Source organism: Scyliorhinus canicula, chromosome 13 (genome assembly GCF_902713615.1).
Source record: "Scyliorhinus canicula chromosome 13, sScyCan1.1, whole genome shotgun sequence".
Classification (NCBI taxonomy): Eukaryota; Metazoa; Chordata; class Chondrichthyes; order Carcharhiniformes; family Scyliorhinidae; genus Scyliorhinus; species Scyliorhinus canicula.
In genome coordinates this window covers 118,279,701-118,295,406 of record NC_052158.1, presented here as the reverse complement: position 1 = coordinate 118,295,406, position 15,706 = coordinate 118,279,701, and the positions used below count along the sequence as shown (strand labels likewise).

At 45.1% G+C, this 15,706-nt stretch overlaps 1 protein-coding gene across 2 annotated transcripts in view; it reads right to left on the bottom strand.

The window, feature by feature from the left end:
• The window catches only part of b3gnt7 (UDP-GlcNAc:betaGal beta-1,3-N-acetylglucosaminyltransferase 7), a 28,741-nt gene extending 16,497 nt beyond the window's left edge, over positions 1-12,244 (bottom strand). For both annotated transcript variants that reach the window (XM_038817491.1, XM_038817492.1), the window contains exon 1: positions 11,550-12,244. The gene's annotated coding sequence lies outside the window, so the exon portion shown is untranslated. The remainder of the gene's footprint in view (positions 1-11,549) is intronic.
• Between the last annotated feature and the right edge of the window lie 3,462 nt (positions 12,245-15,706).

The following is a 15,706-nucleotide window of genomic DNA, read 5'->3' as shown; positions in this document are numbered from 1 at the left end:
ACATTCGGCTTAGCATGGAGTCTTAATAGATTGTGGAGTTTCCCCATACAGATCACATCAGCAGGGAAAGCACAGGGAAGTAGAACAGAGAAAGCAATACCAGTATAGGAGCTAAGACTGACCTGTTTCACACTCATCAAGGTGAAGCCAAACTGAATGGTGCCGTCCATGTTATCATGGAAGGTCCATGGGACTGAAGCTTGGGATTTTCTCTAGTACCTGGTGGAGGCCAACCTTGCTCAGTGTTAAATGCTTCTGTAAGACTCACAAAAGCAAGATAGACTTGAACATCAAGCATTGCACCAATTTACAAATGCATATCCTGCAAGTGACCTATTTGATTGGTGCATGAGGTTTCAGTTTCGAAAAACTACTTGCTGAGCAACGGAAGGGAAAGGAGCAATAAGAAAAACCCATAAAATACGCGAAGCAGCCAAGTCAACCTTTATTGTCTTTCCACTTAAGAAACAGGGCTGAAGAGACTCAAGGCCCCAAGTCCTGGCCACCAGGAGCAAACTAAGGAGTTGCGTTTAACAATCATCATTTGCCTCTTGTAGTACACACACCCCAACCACAAATCTATCAAGGGAGGAAGGTAGGAAACCAGGGAAAGGGCTACACTTTTGAGGAGAGGTAGTGAAGGAGCAAATGTCACACGATTGACTGACTGGAGGAAGATGATGTTGGGAGGACCTTCTGGGGTAAACTAAAAACCAGAAGGGAGGCAATTGGTGCTTTACTTTGCTTTGAGCTCCAGCAGCCTCCAGCTATGTCTGGAATGAAGAAATGCTCAACGAAAATAGGACAGTCTCAGGTAAACAAGAAAAGGAGGGACTGAGGAATTCCGTACCCTTCTCAGCCTCATTGTTCAAAGCAAATTATTGGCCAAGTAGCCCATTAATCTGGATGGTCTTCATTGTTTTAGTGATCAGGCTGTGTCCAAAGCAGCCAATCTGGCATGTAGATCATCCAGATTGACAGGCAGCTCAGCCAATGAGCTCAGGCGCCAGTGTTGTGCAACTTGTGTGCACCCCCATCCCATCCATCCATCTCACGAGTATAGCTCAGTTGTGCTCTATCCTATGGGCATTTGCCTGTTCCAGTGAATATTTCCCACTTGCAGATTTTAAAAAGAGAGTGCTCTTTTGATAACTGGCACGGAAGTTATCACCATCACTCAGATGTCTGTATTTCTTTGTATAGATTGACCCACAGATCCAGTACATGGCACAGTATCTTTGTCTTCTACAAGACTGTCTCGCCTTTGGTGTTACACCTTCAGGTTAGAAGACAGATAGTAAGCCAGGTGAGCAGTGCCCTTCACTTCAGTGACAGGAGTCATTTCTACAACTTCGAGTCTAAGACCAATCTTTGTTCCAGTTGACTTCCGACTGCGGCTATGCGGAGCTAAGTCGCACGTTCGGCTTCTCCCGCTACTTAAGGACTTTTGGGCCAATTTGAGGGCCCTAAACTGTGCTGTTTTGACGAATCCTGGTGGGGGAAGGTGTCTAGAGGAGCATTCCCCATAATTTATGGTGCTCACCCGGAGTGGGGCAAAGGAAAAAGCTGCAGCAGCTCCCCAAGAAAAGCGGGGGAAGAAGGACAAAATGGCGGCCGGCGGAATACCCGGTGGAAGTGGGCGCAGGAGCAGCAGGCCTCTTTTCTGCGCTGTTTTGCGGAGCTGAAGGCTGAGCTGCTGGACTCCCTGAATGCGACTACCAACAAGCTGTGTAATTGAAAATACAGAAAAATGTGTCATTTGAAACATGGAAGTCTGGCAATATCTGGTCTGAGAGGATACAGGGAAAGATCCCACAAAAGGTTAATAGCAGCTGCAAAGAGCAGGATTATAAAATGCAGATTCTTGCTCACAAGCAGGCTTATCAAACACACAGGTTTCATGTGGTAAGCTAAAACAATGGCTCACACCTTCATGGAATGTAACTATCTCAGGAAGCATCTGGAAAAGCATGGATGAGAGTTTCAATTGAATTAAGTGACGACTGTTTAAAACAGGCAGGTCTTTCGAGTCATAACCAAGTTAAATTTTAGCATACAGCTAAAAGCAAAGTTTCACACCTTAATTGAAATAAACTCTCTTAGTAAACAGCTGGAAAGGATCGATGATGCTCAGTCGAATTTGGTGTCAATTCTAAAGTGTAAAATTCTACGAACATCAAGTCAATTAAAAGAAAATTGTAGACGACCTGTCTACGAGAGACATAATTTAAAGTCAAAATCAATGGCAAAGTTATGAGCTGGGGACAATTAGAAAATTAAACGATTCGAAATCACAGAAATAAAAGTTAACTATTGAAACCAAAGCATTTTTAAAATCAGATCTGAGAGGAGACGTTATGCCCAAAATGAATAATTAGTGGTATTAAAAAGTTTACATCAAAGATACTTTTTAACTATCAAAGTGAAACAAGCTCATTTACAATAAAGTCGTTAAAACTTAATAACTCTTTGAAAGGGAATATAAACCCGAAGAAAGTGGACAGCCAGCAGAGCCAGCTCTCACAGCTCGGTACATGGGAAAGATAGGACACAGCAACCGAGTTCACCAGCAAATACATCTCAAGAAGACCAGACTTTAAAGAAGATTGATTGTCAAGGTGGGCCTGAAGGTCCCTTCAACCAACAGGAAGGATCCAGAAGCAAGATCTTTTTACCTTTCTGTTAAGAAAGTATATACAGCTTAAAAAAAAAATTATAATAATAAAATAACTTAAAAGTTTTAACCTGAAACAGGTGTTATTAGCCTACTTTACTTACTTAATAATGCAGGACCCAGGACATCGATGCTACTAAGGGTAAAATTATTCGGTGAAGGTATGGGTTATACCGGGGGATAACTTGAAAATATAGTTTGACCTGAATAGCACCCACCGAAGCCTGCATCGGAGTCAGGGAGTGAGAATCCCTGTTCACCATTTAGAATATCGACCCTTTTTTGGTATAGGGGGAATTCTAAGAATAGTGGTGAGTTTTAACTTCATGGCGCCCAGCGTGGAGGCCTAGAATATTAGAAGTTTCTAGGTAAAGTGAGCCTAGAATATTAGAAGTTTCTAGGTAAAGCGAGGCTAGAATATTAGAAGTTTCTAGTTAAGCAGAGTAGGGGCTAGAATATTAGAAGTTTCTAGTTCCCAAGAAACGGTTGGAATATTAGAAGTTTCTAACCGGCACAAAGGCTAGAATATTAGTAGTTACTAGCCTATGTGCGAGTCAAACGTTACCTGCCGAGTTTAGTTTGGAAAGTCATGTGTGATTGACTTTTGTAAGGATATTCTGTGGATCAAGGGGACTGAAGCTCAGGTTGGGTGTGAAAATCAGTAGACTAGAAGATACTGACCCTGAGAAAAAGTCTGCAAGACATTTTGGTGACAGCACTAAAATCTTGCATCTATTACTGGTAAAAGAGGCCAAAGAATAAATCATCCTCAGAGTAAGGCAGATTGTGCGGACATTTTCTGGAAAATAGGGACGCCTAGAATATTCAGAGACCAATAACCAATCAACCCTTAACTAAAACAGGAAGATAGTGCCTTAGTCAGCCTTGGATAGGACCCAGAAAGGGTACGTATCCTTAATTTCAGATTGCAACTGAAAGGGACAACCAGGAACAGAACTTGAATTCCGAAAAATGGCAATTAAGGTAATTCTCTTGCCCTGGAATACAGTCAAGAGAGATGAAGCAATGAAACAAGAATGGAAGAAATTAAAAGAGCTAAAGAAATCCTGGAATAGAGAGAGACGTATCCAGACGGAGACATCTCATTCTTTGTTAGAGTGCCTAAAGCCCTGCAATATAGAGATCCAGTAGGGATTCTTAAAGCACGTTGTAAATTTGCATTTGAAAAGCAAGCTGAATCACTAATCTTGTTCGGACACAGACAGAAGCATGCAGCTGCTCAAGTGGGCAAAGTGTGCTCCAAACTGATTAAAATCATTGACGAAGAAAACATGAAAGAAATAATACAGATCCCTAGTGAACACAAAAGTAAGTCTGAAGTGGCAAACAAATATATAAAACAACTGCAGAAAAATGAAGCATTAGAAATGGAAAATGATGAGGAATCAGTCCTAGAATCAGATAGCACAGTAAAAACAGTAGGGTTTCAAACAAATGTGCCAAGTAAAAGTGCAGATGAATGGGAACAGGCGAGACTTATTAAAAAATTATACGTAGGAGGAAAGCAGATCCACTTAGTGGAAGGAGACTTTACAAATGCCCAAAAGGACGTACAAGGTAATCCTTCCAATAGAAAAGGGAAATTAGGGGCAGGAATTTCAGGGGTATTGGCTCATAGATACAATCCGGAGCTACAGCTAAAAATGGATGAGGAGGTAGTTCTAAAAGGAGAATTTAAAGAAGGAAGGGATAGTTAGAGCCACAACTCTGAGCCATGGGACAATGATTATACATCGCTAAATAATTCCGGACAGCAGTATAGTATCATGGAGGAGACAAAAGTAAATCAAGCGAACATGGAAGGAATCCTGAGACATAGTGTAGGGAGAGATATTGATATGACATTATTAGGAGACGGAATATTCAAAAATAACTCAAGGGAATCTCTGAGAGCAATAATAAAGACGTGTGCATTAACCCCTCCAGCTAGGGCAGGTCAGATAATTAAGATTTGGCAAAAGCAATGGCCACAATTCCTTTTAGACACAGCTGGAACAAGACAGCAATCTGAATCTCAATTCAACCAAATGCCAGCACCCCTGTTAGAGATAGAAAAAACATGTCCCAGTGCTTCAGATAGCCATGAGAATTCGGACCCCTTTGAAAATTTCCCAAAGGGATACAATTTTCAATACCCAGATCCAAGTCCGTTTCAGGAAGAAAATTGGCCTAGGCAATCTGCCACACATGAAAAAGGAGCTTTTATCGATTATTTTTTTGAAACAAAGAAAGTGAAGAGGAACAAAGCCTAGTTGGGACTATTGCGCCTCCTGCGCTGGGACAGAAAGAATTATCATCCTCATCAGAGAATGAGGAAATATTAAAACCAAGGAGAAGAATAGGGAATAGAAAAAATTCTAAACCATTAGAAATAGGGGATTATAGTGATTACTGGAAACAACAACAACCTTCCACTTATCGACCAATAAATAAGGATTTACCGTATTATATGTATAATCCAGAGGCAAAAATGGTACACCATAGAGATCAGGAAGGATGGGAAAGAGAGGTTATATCTAGGGGACTTAAAATAGGAGAAATATTAGGAGGAAGTCAACAAATTGATTCTACAAAATTACTGGGACTACCAAACGTTACCCCCAAAGCTAAAGTTTGGCAAATGAGCAAAGGGTATGATAGTTTCGGAGGAGCCATGAGTAGAGTAAGGAACCGCACAGAAACACAAGGCCAGATAAGGGTGACCAGCAGCATCATGAGCTTTGTTTGGGTGCATGGGACCCAGAGGGTGAAGAGGGTCTTCTTGGAACGGGGTAGAGATGGGGGGGGTGCTGGCGTTACCCAATCTCTCGGGGTACTACTGGGCGGCCAATGTGTCGATGGTGCGCAAGTGGGTGATGGAGGTGGAGGGGGCAGCATGGAAACGGATGGAGAGCGCGCCCTGTGGAGATACAAGCCTGGGGGCCCTGGTAACGGCGCCGTGGCCGCTCCCTCCTACGAGGTATACCACGAGTCCGGGAGTGGCGGCTACCCTCAAGATTTGGGGGCAGAGGAGGCGACATAGGGGAGAAGTGGGGGGCTCAATGGAGGCTCCGTTAAGGGGGAACCATAGGTTCGTCCCGGGGAACATTGATGGGGGATTTCAGGGTTGGCACAGAACGGGCATCAGACAGCTGAGGGACCTGTTTATTGATGGGAGGTTTGCGAGCCTGGGGGAGTTGGAGGAGAAATTTGGGCTCCCCCGGAAAACATGTTCAGGTATCTGCAGGTAAAGGCATTTGCTAGACGGCAGGTGGAGGGATTCCCTTCGCTTCCCGCGAGGGGGTGAGTGACGGGGTGCTTTCGGGGGTCTGGGTCGGAGAGGGGAAGATATCTGATATCAACAAGGTTATGCAGGAGGTGGAGGAGGCGTCAGTAGAGGAGCTGAAAACTAAGTGGGAGGGGGAACAGATCGAGGACGGGACATGGGCTGATGCCCTGGAGAGGGTTAATTCTTCCTCCTCGTGTGCGCGGCTTAGCCTCATCCAATTCAAGGTGCTGCACTGGGCCCACATGACTGGGACGAGGATGAGTAGGTTCTTTGGGGGTGAAGACAGGTGTGTCAGGTGCTCGGGGAGTCCAGCGAACCATGCCCACATGTTCTGGGCATGCCCGGCACTGAAGGAGTTCTGGAAGGGGGTGGCGAGGACGGTGTCATGGGTGGTGGGATCCAGGATCAAGCCAGGATGGGGACTCGCGATTTTTGGGGTTGGGGTGGAGCCGGGAGTGCAGGAGGCAAAAGAGGCCGGTGTGCTGGCCTTTGCGTCCCTAGTAGCCCGGCGAAGGATTTTGCTACAATGGAAGGATGCAAGGCCCCCAAGCGTGGAGACCTGGATCAATGACATGGCGGGTTTTATTAAGCTTGAGAAGGTCAAATTTGCCCTGAGAGGATCGGTACAAGGGTTCTTTAGGCGGTGGCAACCTTTCCTCGACTTTCTGGCTCAACGATAGGGTACTGGGACAGTAGCAGCAGCAACCCGGGGGGGGGGGGGGGGGGGGGGGGGGGGGGGGGGGGATGACTATGTTTGTTTATTTAATTTTAATTTATTTTAAGTTCTCATGTTGGGGTTGGGGGGGGGGATATGAGACATACGTTGATACGGTCTGGGGGGTGTTACAGTTGTTATGGGTTATTTTGTTGCATTTCATTGTTTGTTGTTATATTTTATATTTTCTGTGAAGAACTCCAATAAAAATTATTTTTAAAAAAAAATCTTTGTTCCAGTTTCTCATTTGCTAAAATATGGTTATTGCAGTTTCATAGATGATTGACTGCAAGAGACTTGCACATATTATCTTGTGAATGCTCAACCCTCAGACGGAAGGGACTGCTTGAGAGTTTGAGAACTTGTCATGCCATCATGTATGGCATGCCTTTTTATTTCACATGGCGGTACCTTCACCCTGCTACTGACAGATGGTGATCAGTATCAGCCTGCCCTGCAATACGTACAAGTGCGTAAGGATCATCAGGTCACCGCACCAGCGGGGAGATCTCAGATGGTACCATATCTGCCCTGGAAGATTTTGGTAATGTAAAGTTCACTATGCAGGCAAACAGCCTTATTGATCATGTGCCAATGTCTGCCCTGGAAGATTTTGGTAATGTAAAGTTCACTATGCACGCAAACTGATTGCGCCCGCCATGGATGGCACCGAAATTGGGAAATGCGCTGGGTATCAATTGGTTTCTGATCAAACTGGCCTGCTCCCGCTGGCAGGATCCAGATCTACATGTGGCAAGAAGCCAATAATCACCAATTAAGGCCAATCTCCAGTTTGTTAATGGGACGGACCCCCAACAGCCTCCCATGATCTAACAAGCTCCCCAGCGAGCGGTCACCTTTTAGCGCAATAGCCGATGCAGGGATCAAAGGAGACAAGTAGCCATCTTTGAAATCAAGCAATCAACATGGATGCACTGGAGCTGCTGACCCAGTTTGGGTGGTGGGGGAGGGGTGGTAGAGAAAGAGAAGAGAATGGAAGCCATCAATGGGGAGTTTCCCCTGGGCTGGAGGGGGTGGACCTCAGCAGCTGCAGGTCCAACAGACCACCCGCCCCCAGATTGTGTATACCGATATCAGGGGCAACTACAGATGCTACCAGTCATCCCACCAAACATCCCCAGAACAGAATAGATATCACATTATGGATGGTATTGTGGACCCTACAACAGCTGCCCTTGTGGCAGTCCAGGCGGAGAAGGCGGCAGCAGCAGAGTTGACGGAGGCTCGAGGCAGCAGCCCATAGGCAGGGGCCAGCCCTACTCTTGAGGCCCTGCCAACCATCAGGCCAGTGAGGAACCCAGAGGGAGAGGCTAGCGACTGCCCAAGGTGTACAGGCATCTTTAGTCATTCAAGATGATGTTGGGACAGCATGTGCCGCAGGAGGCTCCGCCTCAACAGGACAGTGCAGCACCTGAGCCATGCCCTTGCGGACCCGAGGATCTGTGCAGCATATCTCAACCTACAGCCCACAAAGTGCATCCATGAAGTCATGGTTGTCCAGGCAGCCGATCAAATAAACTGTGACCTGAACCAAGCCCATGAAGGTGCCTGGGAAGGATTCTCCGTCACCACCAGGATGCCCCAGGCCCAGAGGGGTAATAGGTGGCACTCTTCACCTTGTGTGAACTGAAGTGCTCTTCATTAACAGGAAGGGGTTCCACTCCCTGAATGTCCACCACTACCTCAAGACCGTGCACCTGTGCGTGCACGCTTCCCAGGGAGCCCGAAAGACTGCTACATCCTGGGGCAGTTGGAGATCCTGGTGTCTTCAAGGGACACCCTAGGATGACCGGTTGACTCTTGGAGGATAAGGGGTACCAGCTGGAGGTCCTGGCTGATGTTGCTAGTTCAGAGGCTGGAAACTGATGCCGAAACCTGATATAACGAGGCCCAAGTGGCTACCCGGGTTGTCACCGAGCGGTGCATCAGACTGTTGAAAATGCGTCTCAGATGCCTCGACTGCTCTGGTGCTGCACTGTGCACAGTGTTTTAATGGTGTACAGTATGAGCCCATCTGGCCTTAGTTACCTCCCCCTAGTGGCCTGTCACCTGGCATGCATTCTCTGGAGGCCCTGGGGCCACCTTGCAGGTGGCATATGCCTTGCATGCCATCCTGCTCCACCCACTGATCTTGCACTCCGTTGTCGGACTGGGGTCCAGCAGCCCTCTGCCTGCTGACCCCAGACGTTCCTGCCTCCAGCTGATGTGCATCAGCAACTCACCAGAATGTGCCCCAGAAACCTGTCCACTAACGTCATCCACTGAGGTATGTGTCTCTGCGTTGATAGAAGTGGGGGTGACAACTGTGACACCACAAGGTTACTCTTCTTTTACACAGAGGGTGGCGAGTGCCTGGAATGCATTGCCAGGTTGTGGAAGCAGATTAATTAACGACGTTCAAAAAGCATTGTGACAAATACATGGATAGGATAAAAATAGAGGGATACAGCACAAGGAAGTGCTGAGAGTTTTGGCCAAGGTTAGTATCATGACCAGTACAAAGGGCATGTTCCTTTGCTTTTTATACCCGAACAGGCGTGGCGACTAGGGGTTTTCACAGTAACTTCATTGCAGTGTTAATGTAAGCATACTTGACACAAGTAAAGATTATTAACGTACATTAAGAACCAAATTTCTCAGAGATCCACCTTGGGCCATGTGTCACTGTGTGCAAGCACTAGGAGGAGTCATAGCGATGTAAAGGGTTATGCATTCAGCTCACACTTCTTCATCTTCATAGAATTTATAGTGCGGAAGGAGGCCATTCGGCCCATCGAGTCTGCACCGACCGGCTCCTGGAAAGAGCACCCTACCCAAGGTTAACACCTCCACCCTATCCCCATAACCCAGTAACCCCACCCAACACTAAGGGCAATTTTGGACACTAAGGGCAATTTATCATGTCCAATCCACCTAACTTGCACATCTTTGGACTGTGGGAGGAAACCGGAGCACCCGGAGGAAACCCACGCACACACGGGGAGGGTGTGCAGACTCCGCACAGACAGTGGCCCAAGCCGGAATCGAACCTGGGACCCTGGAGCTGTGAAGCGATTGCACTATCCACAATGCTACCGTGCTGCCCTCTAGCCTAATCTAGCCAGTAGCAGTGGATTGTGCAATGCTCTCATACATATCACCCTGTGGCAAAACATCACCTTTACGCTTCAGAGCCACTTGGAAGTTATGATACAGAAATCAACTAACCAATCAGTCCGTGGATATGTATCCTCCCATGTTAGCAAATAGTTCAACATATTTCCCCATATGCCTCCATCTCTTTAAGCTTCAATTGCCATCCCACACCGCCAAATGATGGCATTGTTTCAGCATCAATACCCACTGTTAGCATTATTTCAGTTTCTGTAGCACCATTAAAAAATGTAACATCCTCCTACAATTAAAATAAATTTCTTGATCTCCATTACATTTAAACTTGAAATCTATATTTCCTTGTTCTTGAAACCCTCAGTCAGGAAACAATTTGCTGCCACCTCTTTAACCATATTATTCTACAGTCTGTGGCTAGTCTTCATGTATTTTTGTTTCCTGACAACAGGCAGACTCAGAGAGAGAGAGAGAGAGAGAGAGAACGCCAGGTCCCAAGAACCCCTGGATTCAAATCCATCTGCTCACCTTTCCTTTGGCGGCGAGATCTTACATCCAGTAAATCAGAGCCGTACAGCACCGAAAAGCCCTTTGAGCCTGCACAGACAATATGTACTAGGTGGCACGGTGGTTAGTACTGTTGCTTCAGAGTTCCAAGTTCAATTCACTGCCTATGCGGAGTCTGCACGTTCTCCCATGTCTGCCTGGTTTTCCTCTGGGTGTTCGGTTTCCTCCCACAATTCCCGAAAGACCAGCTTGTTCGGTGAATTGGACATTCTGAATTCCCCCTCAAAATGTACCCGAGCAGGCGCTGGAATGTGGCAACTAAGGGATTTTCACAGTAACTTCACTGCAGTGTTGATATACTTGTGACAATAAAGATTATTAAAACAAACAATCGCAAAGGAGTGAGAGAGGTGCCAGGAGAAAGGGAAGAGGAGTGAATACGGGAAGAGGAGTGAATACAGGAAGGAGATCGACAAAGGTAGATGAACTAGGGAAGTAGAGACTGCTCCTTGGCGGAAGATGGATCAGAGAATAATTTGATTGGTCATTGTGAGAATGTGGATGAACATACTAGTATATTAATCAACATATTAAAATAATTACTGAACTTGGTACAATTGTTTTTTAACTGGAAGGAATATTTAAAATATAAAACAAACACCCGACTTTAATAATGAAGATGGAATAAAACCAGTGAACTCTGATCCACTCCCTGAACCTCGAATTCGCATTATCTAAAAAAAAAGCAGCATTTGATCTGGAGGCCCCTGTGCAACGGGAGATGGTGTGGTCCTGTATTGACAATAGTTCAAACTTGTTCTGGAACCTATGTCCACCGAGTCCTCTTCAGCATTGAAGAAAGGTTAGAATCACTGAAATGTGCAAGTGAATATCAGACATTGGAGCTATTGGGGACACGCGTGCTCAGAAACTACATTTGGAGTAAAAACCACACACACGTTGTATTTCACAACCCACACCATCGTTTCATGATTCACCACAGAACTAAAACCACCGCAGTTCAATGTTCACCAGTTCTGGCATTTATCAATGTCGACATTCGCTGAATTGGGATTGAGACGTTGTAACTTTAAAGTGCTTATTTCATCCCAATTTAAGTCCTTTAAAAAGAAGTTTTAAAAAAAAACTAAGACTAACTTCCCAGCACATCATTACCTCTCGGTGTTAGTGCAATGTTACATTTGTAGAAATAAAAATAGAAGTATTTCACTTACTTTCAAAAAACAATCCAGAAGTTTAATTTAGAGAAACATCGAAGTAAGTGACGCTGAACACTTAACCATCCGGGGCTTCATTTTTTTCGGCTTTTCTCCAAATCCTTTGGTTTTATGTAAAAGAGCAGAAGTCAAGCCCCGAGTGCAGCCTCTGTGGGAACTTGAATCACAGCCTCTAAGTCAGTAACAGTTTAGCCTGGCTGTTCATTATCTTATCGAGAAGCAGCAAGCGGAAGTAATGTGCCGTGCACGTCAGAAGGCACTCCTCGCTTTGAACAGCCCTCTCACATATCTGGCTGCCTGGTTTCAGAATCTCATTTCTGTACAATAGTTAATTATTTAGCTCCGTTATCTATTGAGGAAGCGGAGAGTAAGTCAGCGGTTAGATGCTCGGAAACCATCAATCACTCTTGTATAAAACCTGGCTCAGCCCCCTACTCTGAGACGCATGGTTTCAATCAGGGTAATTGTGCAGGTATTCCAAATGGCCCCCGTGTGCCTGACCAGATTATTCTCCGATAACCATTGGAAGAAAGTGTGCTAAGATTTAGAGCAGGGCCAGATTCAGTCAAATCCCACCATAGAACATTCGAGTAGCATTTGGTCTCACCCAGACAAGTGTCTATTTTCTGAGGGAGCCTAAAGACGATAACAGCTTTATCCCAATAGAGTGCCAATTCACCCAGGCAAGGCTGTTTTTTTGGGTGGGGTTGGGGGTGGGGGTGGGGGGAATTACATATTAATTTGCTGTCTGACCACTCAGCTGGATTGTGACCAGCTGAAACAACCTCGCATTAAATTTTTATTAGTGAGTTATTGATTTCAAGTGTGCCACATTAAGGAACCAAGAGGCAAACTGTTTTGCTCTGGCAAGGGAACTTTCAGGGTAAGTTAGGCTCATTTTGTTCACTATTTGGTAGCTAGTTTTAGAGTGATTTATTTGGAACAGGTTTGGTTCAAATTAGAAGAGAAAATATCTCAAAATGGAGTCTCCCAACATCCCATCCCCCTCCCTCCTTCCCTTTCCTTTACTTCAAAAAGGTTCCAGCAAAACTATAAGGACCCATGGGTCACGGTTCGGTTTCAGCCAGTGAACGTCAACACACTTGGGGCTGGTTTAGCTCACAAGGCTAAATCGCTGGCTTATAAAGCAGACCAAGCAGGCCAGCAGCACGGTTCGATTCCCGTACCAGCCTCCCCGGACAGGCGCCGGAATGTGGCGACTAGGGGCTTTTCACAGTAACTTCATTGAAGCCTACTCGTGACAATAAGCGATTTTCATTTTCACTTAAATCCACTCTGGGTGCTGACAGCAGATCTGATCTAGTAGTCACTCGGCATCCAAACCAATTTGCTTTTCACTAAATGTTACTCAATTGTCATGGAAAAATAAGAGCCATTCAGCCCCTCAAAATTGTTAGATCTAAATCACAACTCTATTGACCGTTGATTCCTTGACATCATTACTTAATAGCTTTCGATGTTGAATATTTCAATTGCATTCACTGTGTGTGAAGTATTCCTGATTTCACTTCTAAATGGGCTAATTCTAACTTTAAAATACTCCCTTTTTCTGGGTTCCTGCACCAAAGGAGGTAGCTTATCAGTAGCTATCCTATCAAGTCCCCTTATAATTTCATAGTTTTGATTTAGATAACCTCTCTTCGAAACTAAAGGAAATACAAAATAACTGCAACCTAGCCTCATAATTTGACCTTCTAAACCCTGTTTTTTGCTGAATTTGCAGTTTCCATTCAAAGATCAATATTTCTTTCCTGAGGTTAAGGGAAGCCGTCTTCAGTTCTGTGTAGAAATTCTTCCCTGTTTGATTTTAAGCAGCAGCCTTTTAGCAACAACTTATTTTTGGGACTGCCTGCTTTCTACAGCTGAGTGGCTATGATGGATGCTGCATCTCTACCCTCTTCTCCAATTACCTTGCTCTGGATATATAGGGCGCGATTCTCCCAAAGGGAGACAAAGTGCCGACACCGGAGTGAAAACGGGAGTGTTTCACTCCGGCGTCGGAGGCCGCTCCTCTCCCCCTATTCTTCGCAAAATGCGACACGCTGTTTTTGTGGGGGGGTGGGAGAATCGCATGCAGGTGCCAGGGCGGCGTGGCGTGAATCGCCCGGCACTCCCTCGATTCTCCCACCCGGCGTGGGGGTCGGAGAATCGCTGCCATAGAGCTTTATCCCTTACTCACAAGTGGGCCAGGCTTTTAGCATATAGATGTAAATTACTCCCTTATCTCTCCACTTTGAAGTCACCTCTTCTGTATACCATTGTTTTCCCTGGTCACTGAGGTGAACATTGTTTTCCTACTGCCTTGTTACACACTTTCAGACAGCTGTATTCACCAGTTCCCCTTTGATCCCATTTCTTTTCTCTATTTTATCCTAATTTCATTGTTAGTCTTTTTTTTATAATTTAGAGTACCCAATTCATTTTTTCCAATTAAGGGGCAATTTAGCGTGGCCAATCCACCTAACCTGCACATCTTTGGGTTGTGGGAGCGAAACCCACGCAAACACGGGGAGAATGTGCAAATTCCACATGGTCTCGGGTGGATGTAGCTGTTACAAGGGGACATAACTATAAGGTTCAGGGTGGGAGATATAGGAGGGATGTCCAAGGTAGGTTCTTTACTCAGAGAGTGGTTAGAGTGTGGAATGGACTGCCTGCTGTGATAGTGGAGTCAGACACTTCAGGAACTTTCAAGCGGTTATTGGATAGGCACATGGAACATAGCAGAATGACAGAGAGTGGGATAGCTTGATCTTGGTTTCAGACAAGGCTCGGCACAACATTGAGGGCTGAAGGGCCTGTTCTGTGCTGTACTGTTCTATGACAGTGACCCAGAGCCGAGATCGAACCTGGGACCTCAGTGCCATGAGGCAGCAGTGCTAACCACTGTGCTGCCCTATCATTGCTAGTTTTGATTTTCCTCAGTTCTTAAAACTGCCATAGCTTTGCCTACGAGTCCAATTAGTCCACTATTCTTTTCATATACAGTCTGACAATGATCTTCTCTTAGGTAATGTTCACGTGTATGGATATAGGGTGTGGTCTTCCACATCTGTATATTCCTCTGACACTCGCAGATTGAGCCGAGAATAATGGACACTTAGATAAGGTGCCAGAGACCGTCCATGGAATCACACCCCAGCAAGGCTCAATCTCTGAATGATAAATGAGAAGTGAAGGAAAGAAAAATTGGCACAAAAAACCTTCCATTTCTGAAGAGATAAAGAAAAATTATTTGGAACTTATGACAATTTTTGACATTGAGGTCTTTCATTACTGTGACAGGCATTTTGCTGATCGAATGTTGCATGAAGGTAAATGCAGCCCAGAGCTCGGTTGCTGTAAACAGTCTGTTTAATTTAAAATGGTTACACACTTGGCATTTATGATCGACAACCGCTCTTATATTATCTACATCAGAATTTTAAAACATATCAAGTAAAAAAACTGTTTGAGCCATCAATAAATCATTATCACACATTTGGTTTCTTCCATCCATGTGGGAGACACATAACCAACCTAAGGTTAACAAAAGAAAAAAACTGAAAATTCTCCCTCATACTCAAAAGATAATACAGTAAAATTTCATGATAGGAGACTCACATTACAGACAAAGAACAATGTACAAAGAACAATACAGCCCTTCAGCTCTACCGGTCATGATACTAACATTGGCCAAAACCCTCAGCACTTCCTTGTGCCACATCCCTCTATACCCATCCTATCCACGTGTTTATCAAAATACAATCTATATTATTAAACATTTGCATTTCTGAAATTACATTTCTATGGTCCCAAAAGAAAAGCAGACAAATTATTGCATCATGTCCTGAATCATTTACACCCATGTTTATTGTTATATTTACCATATAACGGGCAGCACGGTAGCATTGTGGATAGCACAATTGCTTCACAGCTCCAGGGTCCCAGGTTTGATTCTGGCTTGGGCCACTGTCTGTGCGGAGTCTGCACATCCTCCCCGTGTGTGCGTGGGTTTCCTCCGGGTGCTCCGGTTTCCTCCCACAGTCCAAAGATGTGCAGGTTAGGTGGATTGGCCAAGATAAATTGTCCTTAGTGTCCAAAATTGCCCTTAGTGTTGGGTGGGGTTACTGGGTTATGGGGATAGAGTGGAT